This window comes from Podarcis gaigeae, assembly GCF_964106915.1.
Source record: "Podarcis gaigeae genome assembly, chromosome: 1".
Lineage (NCBI taxonomy): Eukaryota > Metazoa > Chordata > Lepidosauria > Squamata > Lacertidae > Podarcis > Podarcis gaigeae.
In genome coordinates, this window is record NC_139678.1 from 113,676,582 (window position 1) to 113,698,786 (window position 22,205).

The following is a 22,205-nucleotide window of genomic DNA, read 5'->3' on the forward strand; positions in this document are numbered from 1 at the left end:
GCAAGCATGTCCTTAATGAAATGGCAGCATCCCAAGAAGCATGTGGGGAAATCTTGGCATGGGCTAGTCATGTGAAGCAGAGGCGCCAGCTTGCAAGGACGATTTGAGGGGGGGGCATCATCCTGCGTGTGAGCATCGCACCTCCCTGCCTAAGCCGGGCTGAAGCTTCCCAGGCTTTGGGAAGGAGGTGCCTGGGGAACTTCTGGGGGGACTAGCCTAGCCCCCTAGTCCACTGACCGCACATCATTGACGTGGAGGTCTGTATCAAAGCATACGTTCTAACTTTTGAATAGCCTCTCAGTTAACAAAGACTTGGAGATAGGTATGCCATAGTTTGATTATGACTGTTTCTTTGAAAGCTCTTCATATCCAATGGCTCAGTGCTCCATTTCTCTGCTGTCCTCTCCCCATAAAGGTAAAGGTAAAGGACCCCTGACCATCAGGTCCAGTTGTGACCGACTCCGGGGTTGCAGCGCTCATTTCAGTTTATTGGCCGAGGTCATGTGGCCAGCATGACTAACCCACTTCTGGTAAACCAGAGCAGCATACGGAAACGCCGTTTACCTTATCTCCTTGCACTTTGACATGCTTTCGAACTGCTAGGTTGGCAGGAGCAGGGACCAAGCAACGGGAGCTCACCCCGTCGCGGGGATTCGAACCGCTGACCTTCTGATCGGCAAGTCCTAGGCTCTGTGGTTTAACCCACAGCGCCACCCGCATCCTGCTGGTTCAGTAAAGGTAAAGGTACCCCTGCCCGTACGGGCCAGTCGTGTCCGACTCTAGGGTTGTGCACCCATCTCACTTAAGAGGCCGGGGGCCAGCGCTGTCCGCAGACACTTCTGGGTCACGTGGCCAGCGTGACGAAGCTGCTTCGGCGAGCCAGCACCAGTGCAGCACACGGAAACGCCGTTTACCTTCCCGCTATACAGCGGTACCTATTTATCTACTTGCACTTACGGGTGCTTTCAAACTGCTGGGTGGGCAGGAGCTGGGACCGAAAGACAGGAGTTCACCCCACCGCGGGGATTCGAACCGCCAACTATGCGATCGGCAAGCCCTAGGCACTGAGGTTTTACCCACAGCGCCACCTGCATCCCTTACTGGTTCAGTACTTGCATGCTATTCTTTGATGGTTCATAAAGACTTGGGACCCGCAACGTTTGGAACAGCAATAGAGCAACAACTGCCTAGAACATATGGGTTGTATTGAATTAAGTCCTACTCTGAGCAGACTTACTGAAATTAAATAAACCTAAGTTAGTCATTTCCATTACATGCAGTGGATCTACTCTGACTATGACTAACATTGGACGCAACTCTCATGTGCTAGATAGTACTGAGCTTAAGACTCTTTTGTACGAAAGCGCAGGCCCTAAACACAGTGGGTTGGATTCAGCTAATGAGTCCCGTTGGCACCAGCCCTGTGCAAGGGTACTGTGGGGCTTTCCCTCATGCCCCCTTGAAATTAGCTCATATGTGGGTAAGGAGAAGGGGGACTGTTCCATCTGACAAGCTGCAGTGCTTGGATTGAGCGGGACACTCACCAGAATGTGATGTTTAATTCCGCCCAGTGTTTATATATACATACATACATACATACATACATACAAAGCCCTACAGGTAAATTGTATGGAATTCCGCAAAAGGTGATATTTATTTGAAAAGAGGGGCCGATGCTAATTCCCTCTGTCCTTGGTCTTGATTCACTTCAGTATGATATTCATTTCTGTTTGTTCCTTTGTGGAAGACAATCAAAATTCTAGCCATGAGTATAGGGAGGGTGCAAATCTGGGGTGTGAGAATATATAAAAGATTATTAAGCTTTAGACAGAGTAGTGTGTAACTATGTGGGATGTTTTTTGAATTTAAATGCATAGCTTTCTGTCTGGTGGATTCGGTAAAACAAGTATATTATTAGGGCTGCAAACCCCCCCCCAACCCCCCCAACTTCTTTTCCATAAAACATAGCAATTTCTGATGCATCTAACAGTATCAGTTAAAGTGTTGATTGTGTGAAAGGGCACTGGGTACCAGATGTTTACCTACAGTAGCTGAGCCTCCACAGAGTTGTGAAGTTGAAGATAACTTTTGATACATTGATTTTATTATAGCGCCTGAGTACTGCATGCCAGTTCAGTGTAGAGCAACATCTGTGCACCTTTTGGATGCTAATTGGCTCCACGGAGCATTGTTTTAAGTTGAAACGGTTCTTGTTGCCATTCTGCATTTGGGGTGGCTCTGCATCATTGACTTTGCTCAGCTGTGCTGGTTCATAAGGGCCATAGCTCAGTGGTAGAGCATCTGCTTTGCATGCAGAAGGTCCCAGGTTCAATCCTCAGCATCTTGCGGTAGAGCTGGAAATGGCCCCTGTCTGACACACTGAAGAGCTACTGGCAATCAGTGTAAGGCAATACTAGGCTAGATCAATCAATGGTCTCACTTGGGACGAGGCAACTTCCTGTATTCCTATGACTGTCTCTTAAAGAGGAAGTTAAGCTTGGATGTAATTTGCCCCCTGAACGGCAGGTGTAAATTGACTCACTTTTGGGTCAGAAGCAGGATATGTGCCACCCACATATTCTCGGGGCTCAGGAAGGGATTGTTTATGTCTCCATGCAGCTGGTTGGTTTTGACCTGAGCTTTAAATCTGCAATCCTACACACACTATAAGCTCTACTGAAATCAGTAAATATAGTTAGAATCTAGATGTGGGTTAGCATAATAATTTGGCACACACTATACTTAATTGTATTTTTCACAAAATATTGGTGTCTGTTTTTTATTATTATTTTAGAGCTACAGTTAATACTAAAGGGTTGTTACCTGATGTGTTTAGGTAGTGAACTGTAACTTTTTTTTTACAGGTTTTCTTTTGCATAATAATAATTAACAACAACAACATAGCATATATAAAACATAGTATACAGCATATATAAAACATGCATGTTCTTTTGCATCTTTTTATCATTGAAGCAGATAATAGGTGAATAGATGAGAGAAGATCATGACATTTTCATTATGTTGACATGCCAGAAAGAATTTCTGTCTCTAACCATATATAATGCACGTCTCTTTATTTATCGGAGAAAAGGGCTATTATTTTGTGGATCTTAAATAAATATGCTCTTTAGGATTCTGCTGAAAAACCCATAACAGCATGTACAATAAATTCTAACAGAGACGAATATTTGAAGAATGACTTCTTTATATGCTTAAATAATATTTTGGAATTGTCCAGTTTGTAAAATATTGTGTTGCTGTTTTCACTCTACTCCTTCTTCATGAAGGATGCAAAATGAGGAGGAGGAGGAGGAGGAGGAGAGCTCATGCAGGGAGGGAGGCCAACTGGAGGGCATGCTATTGCCCAAGTGCTCCATCAACAAACAACAAACCTGTAGCTGGTCCTGCAGATATATACTGACTTAGTTGTAGACAGCGACAAATAACTCGATTGCAATATCCCAATGGCCACTTTCTCACACATAACACATGAATGGGATCCGCACACTGAAAGAAGCAGCAGGAAGACACTGCTGGCTCAGCCCTCAACGTTGTGCAATTTCCCTGGCCACCCACCCCAACATCTATATCAGGGGTCAGCAAACTTTTTCAGCAGGGTGGCGGTCCACTGTCCCTCAGACCTTGTAGGTGGCCAGACTATATTTTGGGGGAAAATAATAATGAATTCCTATTACCCACAAATAACCCAGAGATGCATTTTAAATAAAAGCAGACATCCTACTCATGTAAAAACACTCTGATTCCCAGACTGTCCGCGGGCCGGATTTAGAAGGCGATTGGGCTGGATCCGGCCCCCGGACCTTAGTTTGCCTACCCATGATCTGTATGTTAGGCATGAAACCCTACGCATGTAGACCTCTCCAGGAGCTGGAACCATTCATGATCAAGAAGCTTAACTGTGTAGGCGTATGCTGCTCAAATGTCTGTGCCTAATTTGTAGGTTTCAAGGGGCACAGCCAATGAAACTGTTTGACATTGATGCGGCCTAGCAGCACAGTTCCCGCTGCTTCTTTCAACAACTGGGTTCCTTTCACACATGCATCATGTTGTGGGGGCTGATGATGATCATCTTTGTTATCAGTTGCCTCATGCAATAGATCTCTGGGCGACATACAATACAATATAAAACAAAACAGTTAAAAACACATCAAAATACAAACTATTTATCATCAAAATCAAATTAGGCAGCAACAACAAAAACAACTAGCAGTTAGTGAATGTTTGTAAATAAAGAGTAGTTATACTGTTGCTCTGTTGCTACCCAAATAAAAATCCCTCGAACCAACAAGGCCAAGTTGTATTGCAGAAAGAGAAATATGTCAATAGCAATCCATGCAGTTATGGGGAGAAATGAAGAAGGATCATATGCACAGCTCCTGTGGAATTGACATACTCTTGTTTTCTTAAATTGATTTGATGTATTATATTTCTATGCTGTTATTCATTCAAAACATAATAGAGCATCACAAAATACAGCATAAATCATTTAAAATAATTAACAAATCACAAATAAAGCAATTACAGTCTATAAAACACTACCAACGAAACAGCAATTAAAAAATAAGCTAAACATCACAATTACAGCGAAACGTCATCTTGTACGATATAAAAGATTAATATGGCATCTACTGTATTTTACAGTGTATGAGATGCCCCCTTCTATAAGATTTAGAAAATGGGGGGAGATGGCCCAGAGTTGTTGAGCTTTTTTGGGAGGGAGATGCCCCCAAAATCACTGAAGAAAACAAGTGTCTGCCCCCTTGACACCAGCATCCGCCAATCAAATGCACAATTGCCAAAGCAGCAGCCACACAATCGCCACTAACAAGGTCCTGCGGCAAACAGTCACCCGTCACGCATATGTACTGTCCGTGTATAAGATGCTCCCAGATTTTAAAACTTATTTTAAAGTACAAAAACATAGTCTTATACATGGAAAAGTATGGTATTATCTATAATGCCATATTGATAACATTAATAACATAGCAACTAAAAAAACAAGCTAAGTACTGTTAAGTTCATACGCACGGTCCCATGACTTAAAATCCTCACGGTCCCATGACTTAAAATCTTTCACTCTATCCAGTTCATTAAAATACACTTAAAAGTACATATAATGCCAGTTGCTAAGCCAGCTCAAGTCATTTAGGGTGACAGTATCTTGGCCAGGTACTAAATCTGATAGGTAAATACCACAGTGCTAGAGACTGGAATTTCTTCAGAATAAGTGCATGATGCTTAGTTATTTTTGAGCTACCCAGCCACCACCCTTCCCCATTTTTACTAGATAGATGATTCAGAAAATAATCCTCCCAATGACTAAACCTGCTGAAACCTTCCGAGGGGGAAATAGTTCCTTCTTGAAACTCTGATGAAAAGAACACTTGTGCATTCATCCCTGTGGTGTATTCATACCTGCCATGAGGTACAGCACTTTTTGGAACATTACACAAACTTCCTTGTTTTAAAGCATGCACTCGTTCAGAATATGCAAACAAGAACTGAAAGAGACCTTGCAGGCCAGTTCTGCGTAAGCAGGAAACCCAATATTTACACAATAATCAATAGGGCAGCGAGCACAAAGACCAGCAGTGACTTCTTCTACAGAGTGTGGTTTAAACGCAGTAGGAGAAGCTAGAATCTTCTCTTACATTTCCTAGGGAGACCAATAAAATCTAGGACAGTTTTGAATTAGAATTGGGGGAGGGGGGAGAGAGAAAGTAAACTCGCTTAAAATCTTTCCATCTAGTTCAGAGCTACAAGCTTATTGTATACAGTGGTACCTCGGGTTACATATGTTTCAGGTTACATATGCTTCAGGTTACATACGCTTCAGGTTACACACTCCGCTAACCCAGAAATAGTGCTTCAGGTTAAGAACTTTGCTTCAGGATGAGAACAGAAATTGTGCTCCGGCGGCGCAGCAGGAGGCCCCATTAGCTAAAGTGGTGCTTCAGATTAAGAACAGTTTCAGGTTAAGTACGGACCTCCTTAACGAATTAAGTACTTAACCTGAGGTACCACTGTATCTATACAGAATATAAGGTTCTGTAAACATGGGTTTTTGGGTGGTGGGGTATGTTGCCTGTTTTGCTTTAATATAATGGGTGGGGGAAGTAGGTGTTAATAAAGTATCAGCTATGATTACTGTAACTGCTACTATTATTTCTCAACAGGGAATAAGCCATGTAAGAAACTGTAGACTCGATCATGTTGTGACTCAGGGTGTGGCACTGTGTGATTTTTTTTAAAGCACTCAGTGATATCCTAGCACAGCGGTTCTCAAACTGTGGGTCCCCAGATGTTGTTGAACTACAACTTCCATCATCCCTGAGCTCTGGCCTTGCTAGCTAGGGGTGATGGAAATTGTAGTTCAACAACATCTGGGGACCCACAGGTTGAGAAAAGCTGTATGAGCACTTTCCATATAACCCTTTCATCAAAACAGTCACTGGTGTGTGTGTATTTTCTTGCAGTAATATATGCACACATACAACTCAGCACAACTTCCCGGCCAATATATGGGGCTGATGTATACTTTCCATCTGCTCTGCAGCCCCAGAGCAACTAGCAGTTGGAGCTAATTGTTTGTTTCTGGTAGGGAGGAGGGAAGCAGGCTCCTTGCAACTGCTCCTTTTGGGGCTGATGGAATGGGCCATGCTGACGCGCTCCCTTGACATGACATCCCCGTCCCCCGGTTGATGGCAGAGGCCCAGTGAAAATTGCCACAAACTACCATGGTGCTTTTAACTGAGGAGAGCTCAAGACTGATACCTAGGGCAGTGTTTCCCAACCTTGTGCCTCCAGATGTTTTTGGCCTACAACTCCCATCATCCCTAGCTAGCAAGACCAGTGGTCAGGGATGATGGGAGTTGTAGGCCAAAAACATCTGGAGGCACAAGGTTGGGAAACACTGACCTAGGGAACTGTTTAAATAGAGTGTAAAACTGCTAAAGAAGAAGGAAAAGACTTTTCCAGTGCTACCCTGACACACAATCTTCTACTGAAGAGAAAGAGCAACAAGAAGGCAGAAAGTATCATGCTGTAAGGAGGCAAAGAAGAAGCAAGTAAAAAGGCAGAGATTTAGCCTTCAAGCAAGAGGTTCAACACTATGAATATGGGTGAACAAGGAATTTGAAATCTCACTGACACATGGAGGGGAGGTACCATGCTGGTACCATGAGATAAGTAAAGCAATAAAGGAGATTCTTCTTCTGGGTTCAACAAGACATGGGTGACATAGAATGGGTAAAGCGAACTAATTAGGGATTTGAAACATCATCATAGTTGGGCGTTGTTTGGATCATTTTTAGTTGATGCTGTCTGAGGATGTTGACAAGGCTTTTGTGGTGATGCATTGGACCATGTGCTCCCTTGAGCACACAGTTTAATCTGGCCAGAAGCGCTGTAAGAAGATACCTTCTTGATGCAGAATCGCTCTGAAATGTTCTGCATAAAAAGGGAAAAAATGATCACAATAGCGGTAGTGGGTGTACATTCTCACCTCCCCACTCCAGCAGCCCCAGTAAAGATGGTGTAGTCAGGTCTCTCTGAGAAAAGAAGCAGTGTAGTTGAAAATAACTTGTAGTTGTGTGTCAGAGAGTAAGACAAACTGAAAGCTGAGTTTTGGACTTCATACGCTATACAAACACTATGCAGTGATGGTTCCCTCTGGTCTTGAGATCAGATTGTGGGCATTGGGATTTGCTGTTGGAGTGTTTCAGCTGTGTGCTTCCACTGTGCTTAAACTGTGTATTTGCAAATGTAGTCAAATATTGCGCGCGCACACACACACACACACACACAAATTAAAAAATGGACTCATTGAGTCTTTGGTGAGTCCTCCATACAAAGGAAACCAAATCCAAGTTAAGCTCTGCAACCTCTGGAATTTTCACTCCTTGAGGGAATTGGAATGAGCATAACAACTTGAAAGAAAATTTTCTGTTCCAGAGAGTGTAGGATAAGGTTCACAGTGACATCATTGGGAGGTCAGCCAGTCAGCATCCTCAATAGCTTGTTTTGGTTGTAAAAATGTTGTGTGCATCCTGACCACTTGCGATGTTGCTAAAGATGGATCCAAACAACTCAAAGTCACAATCAAGTTATTCCTAATGAAACATATTGAGGTTTAGTTTGTTTTTTCTGCCCTTTTGAAATAAGTAAGGAATTTTAAGGGACGAAATAATAATAATTTCAATAAACTACAGTCATACCTCGTATTGCGTCCACTTCATGTTGCGTCTTTTCATGTTACGTCCCATGGCAACCCGGAAGTCCCGGAACGGGTTACTCCCGGGTTTTGCCGCTCACGCATGCACAGAAGTGCTAAATCGTGCTTCACACCTGTGCAGATGCAGCGCTTCGAGTTGCGGGCATTTTACCTTACGAAAGGGCCTCCGGAACGGATCCTGTCCGTAACACGAGGTACCACTGTAATTAACTTTTGTCATGAAGTTTCTTCATATCCTTAGAGAGGGAGTTTTCTTTTCTTTTACCCTGCTGTGATCTCTGCTCAAACCATCCATGGACTTCCTTTTGGAATACTTTAAGCAGCACCTAGAAAAAGCCAAAAGGAATGACTAGCAATACAACAAAGTAAATGAGCTGAATTGTAATATAGCTATGAGAGGGTTTCATGGTGCTCCTGTTTAGCAACTACCTTGCCTGAAACTACCCCCTACCCCATAGGGGATGGAAATATAAGCAGCTGACTCTTTAGGTGGTAATTTTTAAAGGAGTTTTGGTTTGAAGCCATGGCCCATTGCTGAATATATATAAATTTAGATTAGGGTTGGAGTGTTATCAGTCTTCTGTATGGTTAGTAGTGAGTTAGCTGAGACTCTGGAAATATAAATCACTTTCCTCTGTCCAGAGGAATAGAGAGACAAAGTCCCTCCTACTATGATTAATTTTTCCACTCTGTAATTCTTTTGTTAGGAATCCATTGTGGGTGGCTCTAGCAATTTTAGTCTGTGAGGGCTAATATTTTACTCTCAGCAAACGGATAATGTCCAATAATTATAGGCTGATATTTTTAACTCTGCTAACGCAAGGCACGCCATGTGTAGCAGCAACAAGACAATGCCTAGCTATGAAGTTAAATCTTTCCTGTGCGTATATCTTTCCATATTGCAGCATTCACTCTTACCAATTTCCCGGGCAGTATCTGCATCAAGCCTCTGCCACCTGCTGCAGCTATTATCCATTTTGACACAAATTTGAAGCATAGGGCTACTTCCACTATTACTTCCCTCCTCTCATTTTGCTAATGTGTGTAGGAAAATTGAATTGTAAAACATGGGAATAGGCAGATATGAAAACGAGACACAGATCTGTTAAAGTGCTTGGGAACTCCTCAGCTGTTCTTTCTTTCTGACCTTTTTAATTTTTATTTTAAATATGAGTAAGGAAATGTAGCATGGTATGGATGTTTGGAAGACACCATGGCAGAGGAAACATGAGGGGCCATGCTCCTTTCCCACAACACTTCATGTCATATCTGAAGAGTCATGCCCCACACAGAGGCGTAGGAAGGTCAGGTGGTACCCGGTGCAGAAAATTTATTGTCATCCCCCCATTGATTATTATTATTATAATTTGCCTGCAAAAATGGTTTTACGTTATATCATATTTTCTTACAAAGGAATAATAATAATAATAATAATAATAATAATAATAATAATAATCTTTTATTTATATCCCGCCCTCCCTGGCCAAAGTCGGGCTCAGGGCGGCTAACATCAAATACATAACATTGGTTTAAAATAAAAAAATAATTAAATTACCTCCTAAAAACATGTCAAAATCAAATTAAAGTCTAATTAGATGGCTTTCCACTGGGTTAGGGTTGGGAACAGTAAGTGCTCCACTGAATTGAAATTTCAGACTTCACGACATAGGAAAACGGCCAAGTAAACAGCTATTTTCGTGGAGGAGGGTCAAGATATTAACTGATATGCATGAAATTTCATATATAGCTATATAATCTCTAGTGTAGTAAGAGAAGACCTTTGGAGCAGGCATTTTTTAAAAAAAGTTTTTTATGAACCACTTTAGCAGGGCAGTAATTGTTCCTTTATAATTTGTCACTCCCTCCATTATGGCACCCGGGGCGGCCCGTCCCCCTTCCTAGGCCCCTGGCCCCACAATGCACACCTACCTTTGAGGCATGAATGATGCCCTATTTAGCACAATTCAGTACTTACTGTTTTTTGGTATGAGTTGTGTTGTCTAGAGCTGCTAAAGCACTGAGACCCAAAGAGCAAGGCATTTGATATCATTTTTCATCTGAGACAGTGTTTTGTTGCTTGTTCACCCACACATGAAGTCTTATTTTCCTCTTAGATAAATCAGTGTAAGCCCATTAAGGATAATAGGGTTAACTCTGATTTATACCCTCAAATGTCTGAAGAGGGTAACTTGTGTGACGTTTATAAAGAGCAGTAGATTGGTTGTCGGCAGTGTGAAAAGCCCTGATGGATCACCAAAAACCAATAATTAATTTTGGAGCACATATTTTCCAGAGTGTAACAAAAACCTATATGATGTCCTTGAGCGTTGAAACTAATGCATAGAGCTCTGCAGTGCTGAAAGATGTGTACAAATTCATGAAGATAGATCAGTTTTACCTGATACTCCATTTTTAAAGAAAGGTTATAGACATGAATTCCATCCTTCCAAAATTGTTTATAATTTGTGCTTTCTCCACTGACTTCCCATTTAAAATATTAGCAAACATTTGAAAAGAGAACTCTAGCTTTTCCCTTTTCATGCTTGAAATGAAACAATCTTATCTTTGTCATGGGAATTTAAGCCAAATTTTATAATCCTAAAATATCAATATAAAGCTACCTTGACTGTCATTTTACACATACTGCGAAGACTTGCTTTCTTTCCTATGAAAACCCATGTCACAATAAATCCACTAAGTCTTTAAGCTGGTATCACAGGACTTTTTGTTGTTATCCTGAAGTAATTGGGGCATCCGAAAGTTTATCTCACAAAGAGCTGTAGGATACACAGACAGATTTATTCAATCTATAGGAATTTCTTACGCACAGACAAGGATACAGCATGTGCGAGAGAGAGCACACCAGCAAGGGCTGGTGTAATGCTGTGGCTAAGAGACTAAGCTATGAATCAGCAGGTCCCTGGTGGAATCTCACCTCAGCCATGAATTCACTAGGTGGGCTTAGGCAATCTACTGTCTCTCTCAGCCTCAGTCCCTGCATCCACAACAGGGAAGGGTGTTCTGAACATATAAGACAAATTCTGTCATGATTGTGCTGACTACCAGTTGGTTTCTGGGCTCAATTCAAAGTGCTAGTTTTGAACTTTAAATCATTACCCAGTGCAGAACCCACACTGCCTCTTCACACATGCTTGGAACCTGTGGTAATCACCTGAGGCCTTTCTTCCTGTACCCTTCCACAGGTGTTCAAAAAAATCAAATCAAATTTTATTAAACGGTCACAGACCAGATTAACTCGTACAGCTAGTCAGCGAAGCATAACACCGGAAAAAAACAAAGGACAAAGGACAATTTCAATACAGATTAGGCCATAACAGCAATTTAAAATTAGACAGCATAAATAAAATTAAGTATTTGCCTTCACCTGCATATTGACATTGGAAAGCTCTTGTTTCCTACGCCTAATAGCGGCTAGCTTCCACAGGTGGTCTCGAGGGTGGCCAACAGGGGTGGACTTTGGTCTTTCAAACTTCAGCAGTGCCCTGCAAGAGGTCAAAATTCAGTGCCCCCAGCCTTACTGTCCATTCTGCTCAATTCATAGCAGTTAGCTCTGTGGTCTAAACCACTGACCCTGGTTGGGTGCCTGCCGAGGGGCGTGGGCGCCAGCCAGGTGAGAAAAGGAGGCAGGGGGCTAACGCCCCCTGCTAGGGGCAGAGCTCGGGCTCCCGCCCCCAACCACTCCCCTCTCTTCCAGGGAGGAGAGTCTCTCTCACCAGGAAGGCGTGTATGGCACTAGCTTTATCTAGTTTTTGGTACTTTTGTCGCTACCTGGGCTTTTGGCCCTCAACTTGATGGCATTTTAGCCTCTTTTAGCAAGGTGAGAACTGTAGGCCTGCCTTTTATCTGTATTGCTGTGTTTAAATGGATCTTAATTGCTTTTAACGTAAGTTGCTATGTGAGAAAAGTGACTAACAAATACAATAATAATAATTTGTGGTGGTTGTTGTTGTTGTATTTTGGGTAGCTCAGTGCAGCTACCTAAAATTTCTATTCTATGCAGTGTCAAGACCCACAGCTATTTAGCTTGAACAAAGCTGTAGCATTTGATACTCCCGGGCTATTAATTAAATGCTGTTAAAGTGAGACAGAGAAATCTTTATTAACCTGTCTTTCCCAACTTCGACTCACCTCTTGACTGCTTAGCCTAGGTCCACCTCACTCAGTGTAGTTCTTGGCAATTTCTTCCCAGGGTTTTTACTTTTCATGCCCCTTGGGTGTGAGCAGTGCTGTTTTTTCTAGAAACTGAGTTCCGGCTGGGGGGAAAAGCCCTGGGTGTGAGTCCGGAAGTTTTAAGGCCATACAGAATATTCCCCTTTCCCATACAGTATATCCAATCCATGACCTCATCTGAAGGCAAGAGCCCTGGTTTGGATACAATCTTTGACACCAGCTTGTTTGAAAGTCTTCCATTTGCACTGACATCTCTCCTTCATCATTAGCTTGTTCAAATGGCATCTTGTCATTTTAGAGGATGACTCTTTCATACATTTATTTTTAGTGATTTACACCTCTGTCCTAAACACAGCACTCGGATAGACTGGTGCATTGATTTCAGCGGCACTTAATGCTATGCAATGTGTTCAGGATCAGGGTGTTAATCTGTTTTTGGAACTAGATGTGGCGGATAGAATATCCCTCATATCATTCTTTACGCAGAAGTCTTATTTTTAGCTTCGGAGAATGGTGTCTGTTTATTCACCAGCAGGTTCATTAATAGCACTGTATTTTTCCTGTTCCTCCCTCCCCTCCTTTTAAAGATGCATTTCTCAGAAGAGTCAACAGTAACTGCATCACATAGAAGGTTCTTTCTTTCTTTCTTTCTTTCTTTCTTTCTTTCTTTCTCTCTCTCTCTCTCTCTCTCTCTCTCTCTCTCTCTCTCCCCCTGTTTTCTTTTATTTGATAGGATTCTATATATTAAAAAATACTTGTTTCCAATGTAGAGCAGGCAAAAAATAATAATATTTTAAATGAAAACACTACAGATCAGCTTTTGGACAACTGATGGGAGATTATGAGACAGGTCGGGGGGGAAAAAGTGAGAGCACAAATACAGTGATACCTCGAGTTAAGTACTTAATTTGTTCCGGAGGTCCGTTCTTAACCTGAAACTGTTCTTAACCTGAAGCACCACTTTAGCTAATGGGGCCTCCTTCTGCCACTGCGCCGCCGGAGCACGATTTCTGTTCTCATCCTGAAGCAAAGTTCTTAACCTGAAGCACTATTTCTGGGGTAGCAGAGTCTGTAACCTGAAGCGTATGTAACCTAAAGCGTATGTAACCCGAGGTACCACTATACTAGGGAATTCTGATTGATGGAGGAAGCGCTTGAGCAACAAGCCGTATTATCTCCTACCTCCATAAGACAAGAAGTCTCCCCTTTCCTTAGTTGCAGGGATGCTTATAGGAATTAATGGTAAATCTTCCCAGTGTGGTAGTTTGCATAGCAGATGTTTAGCAAACTGGAGCAATAAATACAGGCAGTATAAGAGTGTGTGTGTGTGTGTGTGTGTGTGTGTGTGTGTGTGTGTGTGTGTGCTCTTGAAAAAAACTAAGCTACCTGCTAGCTTCGGCACAGGGCTGGGTTGATATAGCTTACTTGCTTTGGAGTTCACTGTCAGATAAGTGGGATAGGATTTCAGCCTGAAATCTCAATAAAAAAATATTTAGGAGAAAGTAACAGCTGCAAAGATAGGGAACCTCTTTCCAGAGCTACACTTCTGCTGAAAGTCTCACTACAACTCAGTTAGTTACTCTCCTTAGTGGGCATACTCTTACATTGGAACAGTTCTTTTTTCTGAGGGTATGCAGGGGTATGCATACCCTTAAACATTTTGTGAATCTTTGTACTTTTGTCCATTTACTGTATTTATTTACCCTGATTTGAACTATAAAATGGTGGTTTTCTTGAGGCAAAATGAGAGTACCCCTAAACATTCTTTTAAAGAAAAAAAGCACTGCATAAGAATATAGGTAGTTGCATTTTACTGAGTCAGACCATCGGTCTAGCTAGCTCAGTATTGCGAACAATGCCTGGCACCAGCTCTCCAGGGTTTCAGACTGGGATTCTCTACTTGCCTTATCTGGAGATGCTAGGAATTGTAACTGAGACCTTCTGCATGCCCTTACCTTCTGTGGTTCACACCTCTGATCAGGTTCTGCCCATTAGGGAATGGGAATCTGGCAGTGAATGATGCATTGCAAATGTTATAGAGGCCCTTTCTCCAGTTGCTTTGACACAGTTGTAAATGAACCTGTTCTTAGTCTATGCTGTAGCCTCCTATAGCAGAGGAGGCTATAGCAAAACTGTAGTGACAATGCACAGACACTCAAGCTTTCAGTCTACAGTGGTACTTCGGAAGTTTAACGGAACCCATTCGACTTCCAAAACGTTCGGAAACCAAGGCCCAGCTTCCGATTGGTTGCAGGAAGCTCCCGCAGCCAATCAGAAGCCGCATCAGATGTTCGGGTACCAAAGAACATTCGCAAACCGGAACACTCACTTCCGGGTTTGCGGCGTTTGGGAGCCAAAACGTTCAACTCGCAAGGCGTTTGGGATCCAGGGTACAACTATATGAAGTTCTGCATACTACTCGGTCTTTATTTCCCACCCCTATTTCAGGTACATGCAACACCCCACCCCCTTAGTGATAGCGAAGAATTACAGGTGTGGCTGCTTTGAAATGCAGTAGATAAACTTATTTGGCAGCATCAACACATGACAAATTGAGTGCCCATTCCTCCTTTCCCCCTCCCCTCCCCAATGCCAATCTAGTATGGTGGATTTGTTTCTGTCAAAATAAAATACACGATCCTTGCTCAAAATATTATGAAATATGATGTTTTTTTTTTCATAATATTGCATTTACATAGAAATACCTTTTCCCCAGAACGGAAATAAATCACAAAACACTTACCTGTGTGCAAACACAAAAGTTTATAATGGAGCCAAATGGTTTGCAGGCAGTATCTACGGGGACCTCGCCAGAAAAGCACTGGGGGTGGTGGGTGGAGAAGTCCTAGCTAATGCAAGACATTTAGAGGAAGCTATAGTATTGCACAGTTTAAATGGCTTTTCTCACCTGGTGTTCTTGAGTGCTAGTATTAGGATTCCATGGATTTTTCAGTTATGATGTTGGCCACTTACAACACTGGGACAGAACAAAGGGAAAGGAAAGACAGCAGAAAGCACAAGGGCACATTAGAGATTTGATTGCAGCCAGCATTATCTTCTTCTTCTTCTGGCAGTCAGGAAGGGCAGAGCAGGGCAAGGCAAAAAGGATGTTTTCATCCTTTGTTTTCTGTAAATTATTATTATTATTATTATTATTATTATTATTATTATTATTATTTATACCCCGCCCTCCCCAGCCAAGGCCGGGCTCAGGGTGGCTAACAAGCAATAATAAAAACAAGTTGAATGAATACAACTTAAAAACAAGATTAAAATACAACATTAAAATATTGAAACATTAAAATATTTAAATACAGCCTCATCACAGGAGGAGAAAGGAAAAAGAAAGAGGGGGAGGGAATCAAATTGGCTCCAAGCCAAAGGCCAGGTAGAACAACTCTGTCTTACAGGCCCTGCGGAAAGAAATCAGATCCTGCAGAGCCCTGGTCTCATGAGGAAGAGCGTTCCACCAATGTTGAAAAGGCCCTGGCTCTGGTTGAAGCTAATCTAATTTCCTTAGGGCCCAGGACCACTAGGGTGTTGCTATTTATGGACCTTGAGGCTCTCCGTGGGGCATACCGGGAGAGGCTGTCCCATAGATATGAGGGTCCTAGGCCGTGAAGGGCTTTAAAGGTCAAAACCAGCACCTTAAATCTGACCCTGTACTCCACCGGGAGCCAGTGGAGTAATAAGAAATTTGGCATTTCATTCTGCAAGCCACCATTTACATCCAATTTTTAACTGGCCAAATCTTGATTCAGGTAGGTAGCCATGTTGGTCTGACACAGTCAAAATAAATAAAAAAATTAAGAAATTGTCCAGTAGCACCTTAGAGACCAACTAAGTTTTTCTGCACACACACAAAAGTGTATACCCAGAACAAACTTAGTTGGTCTCTACGGTGTTACTGGACAATTTTTTTTTTTTATTTGGCCAAATCTTGCTACTGAGGCTAGAACTTCCCTTGTTTTCAGTCACACATGGTATTAGGGTGGTCCTGGGGATGAGAGAGAGAGCCAATGGCAGATTCACGGTTCAGCATCCTAATAAATCTCTCAATGCAGGAAGCAAATGAAACGGAATGCAGATGACCTGTACAACATGATATAATATTTTATGCATTTAAATCTGCATTAAACGTCTGCTCATGCCCCCTCTCTTCCAGTGAAGAGATTTCCAATAGCCACCTTTTTAATGGCAGGAGCTAAAATGCGACCGGTCTGAAAGATCTATCTTATGTTTCACAACACTGATTTAAATGGTCTGGTAGCTCACGCAGAATAGATAACATGGTATTTGAGGATTTGTTGCCTTTTTGAAATAGGCAGGGATGAGCTTTTCTATCAGGATTGCATCAACAATATCTGTTCCATTAAACAAACACATTACACAGGAGCGCATGCCTTGTCTGCCTGAGGAAACCTGAACAAACAGATAAGAATTGGCTTTGACAGCCTTTTGTTGGTGGTCAGAGGCAGCACCTGGTGCACAGCTTTCAGCAGTAGTATGTCACTAGCCAAGTAATGCTGCTTTCTAACAGGACTCGCTCTCTGTACGTTTCACCCTTGAGATATCTCTTTTATAATACAAGGTGTTTTACACGTACAAGTCAGAACTTGCAGTAATAGTTGGCCCTCTTCTGTTTCCCAGTTACTTTAGGTACGTGTGTGCATTCTTGTTTAACAAGTCTGGAACTATGACCCTTCCGCTACATGTTTCAGTGCAGCCCATGTAAAAACAAAAACAAAAAACCCTGCATGTAGAAAGTTAGCAGGGCAAGGAAATGGCAGATTCCATTGATATACTAGCTTTCCATGGGCAGGGAATGTGTTCACGTGGTGAAGCATTCAGATCATGCAGCCCAAGGGCTGTAATAATTCTTAAAGAACAACAAAACCCTGTGCTTTTGAAATGTGTGACATGGCAGTTTCCACTCAAAGAGCTCATTTTTAAAATAGGAAAATTCCTTTTTTAAACAACAACAACAACACATCACTGGCAGCAATGGTTCTAATTCAACAGAAGCTTCAGAGAAGTGTTATTTAAGGTTAGTTGCTATAACCACCATCTCCATTTGGTCATCTCCATTCATCAAGCGATGTTTTCACCAAAGTGCTGTTATGATCAAGTCATCTGAAGGTTACTAGACCTTGAAAAACTAACAAAGTTGATATTTTTAAAGAAGACGAAAACTGGAAAATTTGATGCACAGCTCTACTCATGAAGAATTTGGCATTTCAGCTTTGCTTGTTGTTCACAAGGAACATCCTTTAAGTTCTCAGGGCCTAAAGGTAAGAAATTTTATCCAGTATTGGCTTATTCAAGGTGGGACACCTGATTGGGAAACCCTGTGGAACAGTCTGGAGTCTGCAGTAAGGTGGGGTGTCAGGAAAAAAAATATCAAGTGCCTCTCTTTACATAGGTGGAAATGCTTTCCCTAGCACAAAGCTACCATTGGATAAAACTCAAGGTTTTAAAAGGCCAAAAAAAAGAAGGCTGGAGGAATCTGTAGCAGTTATCAAGATGGTTGTGTAAACAGTTCCAACAACTTGGAATGGTTATATCTCTGATGAGGTTCTCCAAGAAGCCGAAAAACCGATGGAGTTTGAAAACGAAGAAGAAACCTGGTTCAGGAGATTTTAGAAAGAAAAACAACAAGAGTTTATTATGGCACCTTCAAGTCTAGAGGTTCATTTAGGCATAGGTAGAAAAGGTAAATGACCCCTGGACGGTTAAGTCCAGTCAAAGGCAACTATGGGGTGCGGTGCTCACCTTTCTTTCAGGCCAAGGGAGCCGGTGTTTGCCCAGACAGCTTTCTGGGTCATGTGGCTAGCATGACTAAATTGCTTCTGGCGCAACGGAAGCACCATAACGGAAACCAGAGCACACGGAAACGCCATTTACCTTCTTGCCGCAGCGGTACCTATTTATCTACTTGCACTGGTATGCTTTTGAACTGCTAGGTTGGCAGAAGCTGGGACAGAGTAACAGGAGCTCACCCTGACATGGGGATTCGAATTGCCAACCTTCCGATCAGCAAGCCCAAGAGGCTCAGTGGTTTAGACCACAGCGCCACCCGCTAGAGTCTATTTGCATCACATGGTACATGTCCACACAATGATATGCCATGGTAAGTCTTTTAGTCTTTAAGGTGGTATGGGTCTATTTAGTGCATTTGCTGGACCTCTCTGGAAGAAGAAAAGTGTTACTTTTGAAGATTATCCTTAAATAGAGAAGGCTGGTGGAAAGGGTGATTCGGATTCAGAAACTGGGAACAGCAAAGACTGTTTTTGAAGCCATTGACACTGAATGAAATAGGCAATGCATTTTTAAAAAATGCTAGAATAATAACTGCAAGACAACCTGTTCATTGCTTGATCATTAATGAAATAAGGCCTCAGGAAGTAGCAGCTGGGGCTTTGAGTCAGATGAGAACCAAGCAGACCTATGGCAGAGCTTGGTGTCTATCAGAGAAGGCGTCAGTGACCGTGGAGACAAGACAGGAATCTTTCCCCAAGTTGGTTCCAAGGAGAGAGGGCGAGGGGGGAAATGAAAGAAGCAGAGTGCCAGAGGCTCTGCCTCTCTTCTTTCTCTCTCTTTGGCTGACAGGTTGGTGGAATCTCACCTAGAAAGCTGAATTTGAGAGGGAGGGACTTGCTTCTCAACCAGGCAGGTGATACTGACTTTCAGTTGCACAGAGAGAAGGAGGCAAGGGGATGGGAGAGCAGCTGGCTGAGACTGGCTTACATAGTTTGGAAAACGTTTTGCTTCCAAGCTATTCCATACGAAAACTGGATGAGGACTGGGAAGGGCAGCAGAGGAGGAGGAGAGCAATCCAGTCCATCAATAAATCTTTGGTGCACAATTTCTTTATTTTATTGAGCCCAACATGCTTTGAACTGTGTTAAGGGCCCTGCTGAACAACCTGTTTCAGTCTTGGGCCTATTTCCCCTTTTATAAATAAAGGTAAAGGTAAAGGTACCCCTGCCCATACGGGCCAGTCTTGACAGACTCTGGGGTTGTGCGCCCATCTCACTTAAGAGGCCAGGGGCCAGCGCTGTCCGGAGACACTTCCGGGTCACGTGGCCAGCGTGACATCGCTGCTCTGGCGAGCCAGAGCCGCACACGGAAACGCCGTTTACCTTCCCGCTGGTAAGCGGTCCCTATTTATCTACTTGCACCCGGAGGTGCTTTCGAACTGCTAGGTTGGCAGGCGCTGGGACCGAGCAGCGGGAACGCACCCCGCCGCAGGGATTCGAACCGCCGACCTTTTGATCGGCAAGTCCTAGGCACTGAGGCTTTAACCCACAGCGCCACCTGCGTCCCCTTTTATAAATACTTTTTAGCAAACTTGAGAGTAAGCCTCAAGAACTTGTATATGGAATAAAAATGGACAAGCCCCTCAAGTGGCATTGTTTACAAATGGCTCAGTTTTCTAGCCAGGCTGAGGAGCAGCTGCTTAAAGTGATGGCAAGGTTAAGGGCTGCACTTGGCAGCTTGTGTGGCAGGGAAGGTCACCTTGAAAATATCATGGAGCCAGCACCCAGTATACTTTTCATGAACATTACACAACTGATGTGCACATCTTCTGTGACATCGCTGGTGCAAATCCTATTGCATTAATAATCAGAGTACTGTGGCCATTCAGTAAGGTGGAGCTGGCAAGTAGTGGTACTGTTAAATATATAGTAGATTGTGTGTTTTTTAATATGTAATTGACTCAGGGGCGGACTTTGGCAATCCTTTATAATACGGTGCCCCATGTGAGGCCAAAATCTGGCAACCCCAAATGGATCTTCTCAGTTATGCATCGTCTCAATTTTTCACCCCCTCAGCTTGGCACACTGTGCAGGGGAACTACCTACGCTGCCCTAAATCTGGTGCTAATTGACTCTTACTTCTAAGCCACATTGGAAGGATTTCTATCCTGAAAGGTGGGGTATATTTATTTAATTGGAATTTTAAAAAAATATATATGTAGGGGACTTGTTCACACATGCTAATACACAATTTTGGCTTGCAGTGTATTGGGTGGAGCTAAACCCAGACTTGCATTTCATGTGACCTCCTATGGATGAATCAGGCTTCAGCAAGCATATGGCAGAGTGAATAATCTCTTCTAGGTAAGAAGCATTTCTTGTGCAGGAAAATCACTCTTTGTCTACTCGGTTGTCTCCATAACAACAGAGAGTCTTAACAACAAAAGAATAGCCACTGAGGCTGTCACCTAAAAATCTCATGTTCAAGTTATTGTTGATAGCAACACAACAGATGCCAGAACAAGAGGTTACTAGCAGACAATAATAGGCACTACACCTATCCCTGAAGTATTTCATGTGATGCTTTTAAAGTAGAAAACATACCAGAGAATAAGGCAGATGCAATCGTCGTCATTACATAAATTGCACATGATAGTGTGTTTTTTTGGTTTCGCAAGAAAATGCTGTTTAACTTCCATAATGGAAAAAATTGAAAAGCACTTGCTGCAAATGTTGCATTCCTCTTTAGGGTAAGTACACCCAGGTCTTGAACAGTGAGACTAGAAATCATTAAACATATCTGATCATTCATATATGCAATACATATATGCAATACATATGGCCACGAGAAATGAGTACCTTAAAAGGGTGACATTTTTATTTTATTTTTAAAAACAAATCCATCTGCAACTAACCTTAATGCCAAGATGCCCATATTCATCTTTGTTCTGTGCACTTCAGCCTGTACAAAAGCACTAGGCAAAACTGCCAGCAATGACTGGAACTTTTTTGCGGGGTGGGGGGGGGGATTCATAGTGCTAATCCATTAGCATTGGACAGCAGCATTATATGTGATTCTTTTCTTGAAAAGAGCTTTCCCTGAAACTCGAAAGCACACATAATAGAGCAGTCATCTACATAATAGCTAAATTTCCTAGAGTCTTTCTGTTAGGGCCAAACTACACAAGGCAATGCAAAACGCAGCCATGGGGTTTTCCATTTTGGACTAGGATGATGGTATTGAGAGGTATTCGCCTCCTGTGCCATTTTCCCAATGAACACGCCCCCTACCTCCAGAGCTGGCTTTTTCTACATCAGGAGATGGTGCATTTACAGTGCTTTGCACACATGCAATGGAAGCTATTTCTTCTAAGAAAGAGAAAAAACAAGGGATGGTTACTGGGAGAGGGAGGGAGGCATAACCTTCAACATTTCTCTGATGCAAATAGAGACATCCTGTTCCATAATAATAATTTTACTATTTATATCCCACCCATCTGACTGGCCCTGAGTAAGCATGGTTCAGTTTCATGGCTCTCCTTGGACACACACACACGGTTTTTTAAAGCAAGCTCTGCATCTATGTAGTCATTTCAAGCCCAGTGCATCTGTCTGCCATGCAGTCTCCAGCTGACCCTGACGTAATATGTGAGGCATGTTACTCATTTCAGTTCATGTGATGGAGAGTGGATATTATTTAGGAAAGTCTCGCCCTCCAAGAGTAATTTTTCCACTACAGCCCTACACATGGACGGTGCACCCAAACCCACACTACCTGTGCCTTTGACCTTACTTATGGCTGCTTCTGTATTGTAATCATCTTTGTCTTTTGGATGAATGCAGTGGTAGAGATTTTCAAGACGTCTCTAAACTAAAGGTGTCTCCAGCAGTTGGTGCATTGTGTTTCATATTGTCCGATCTGGGATGACTTAAAACACCTTAGCAAATACTTGAAGTGCTGAAAAATGGTGCCAGTGGTGAGCCTGTTCTTTCACTATTTT

At 42.6% G+C, this 22,205-nt stretch overlaps 1 protein-coding gene and 2 long non-coding RNA genes across 11 annotated transcripts in view; 1 reads left to right on the forward strand and 2 right to left on the reverse strand.

Annotated features, from left to right (window-relative positions):
* The window catches only part of LOC310833647, a 233,022-nt gene that overhangs the window by 87,488 nt on the left and 123,329 nt on the right, over nucleotides 1-22,205 (reverse strand). The gene's annotated exons all lie outside the window — the stretch shown is intronic.
* The window catches only part of LOC310833958, a 110,394-nt gene that overhangs the window by 84,279 nt on the left and 3,910 nt on the right, over nucleotides 1-22,205 (reverse strand). The gene's annotated exons all lie outside the window — the stretch shown is intronic.
* ZNF385B (zinc finger protein 385B) overlaps nucleotides 1-22,205 on the forward strand; it is a 183,178-nt gene that overhangs the window by 71,718 nt on the left and 89,255 nt on the right. The window contains exon 1 of one of the 9 annotated variants that reach the window (XM_083710186.1): nucleotides 21,800-22,181. The exons of the other annotated variants lie outside the window; for them this stretch is intronic. The gene's annotated coding sequence lies outside the window, so the exon portion shown is untranslated. Of the gene's footprint in view, nucleotides 1-21,799; nucleotides 22,182-22,205 lie in introns of those variants that run through there. 9 annotated transcript variants of the gene reach the window in all.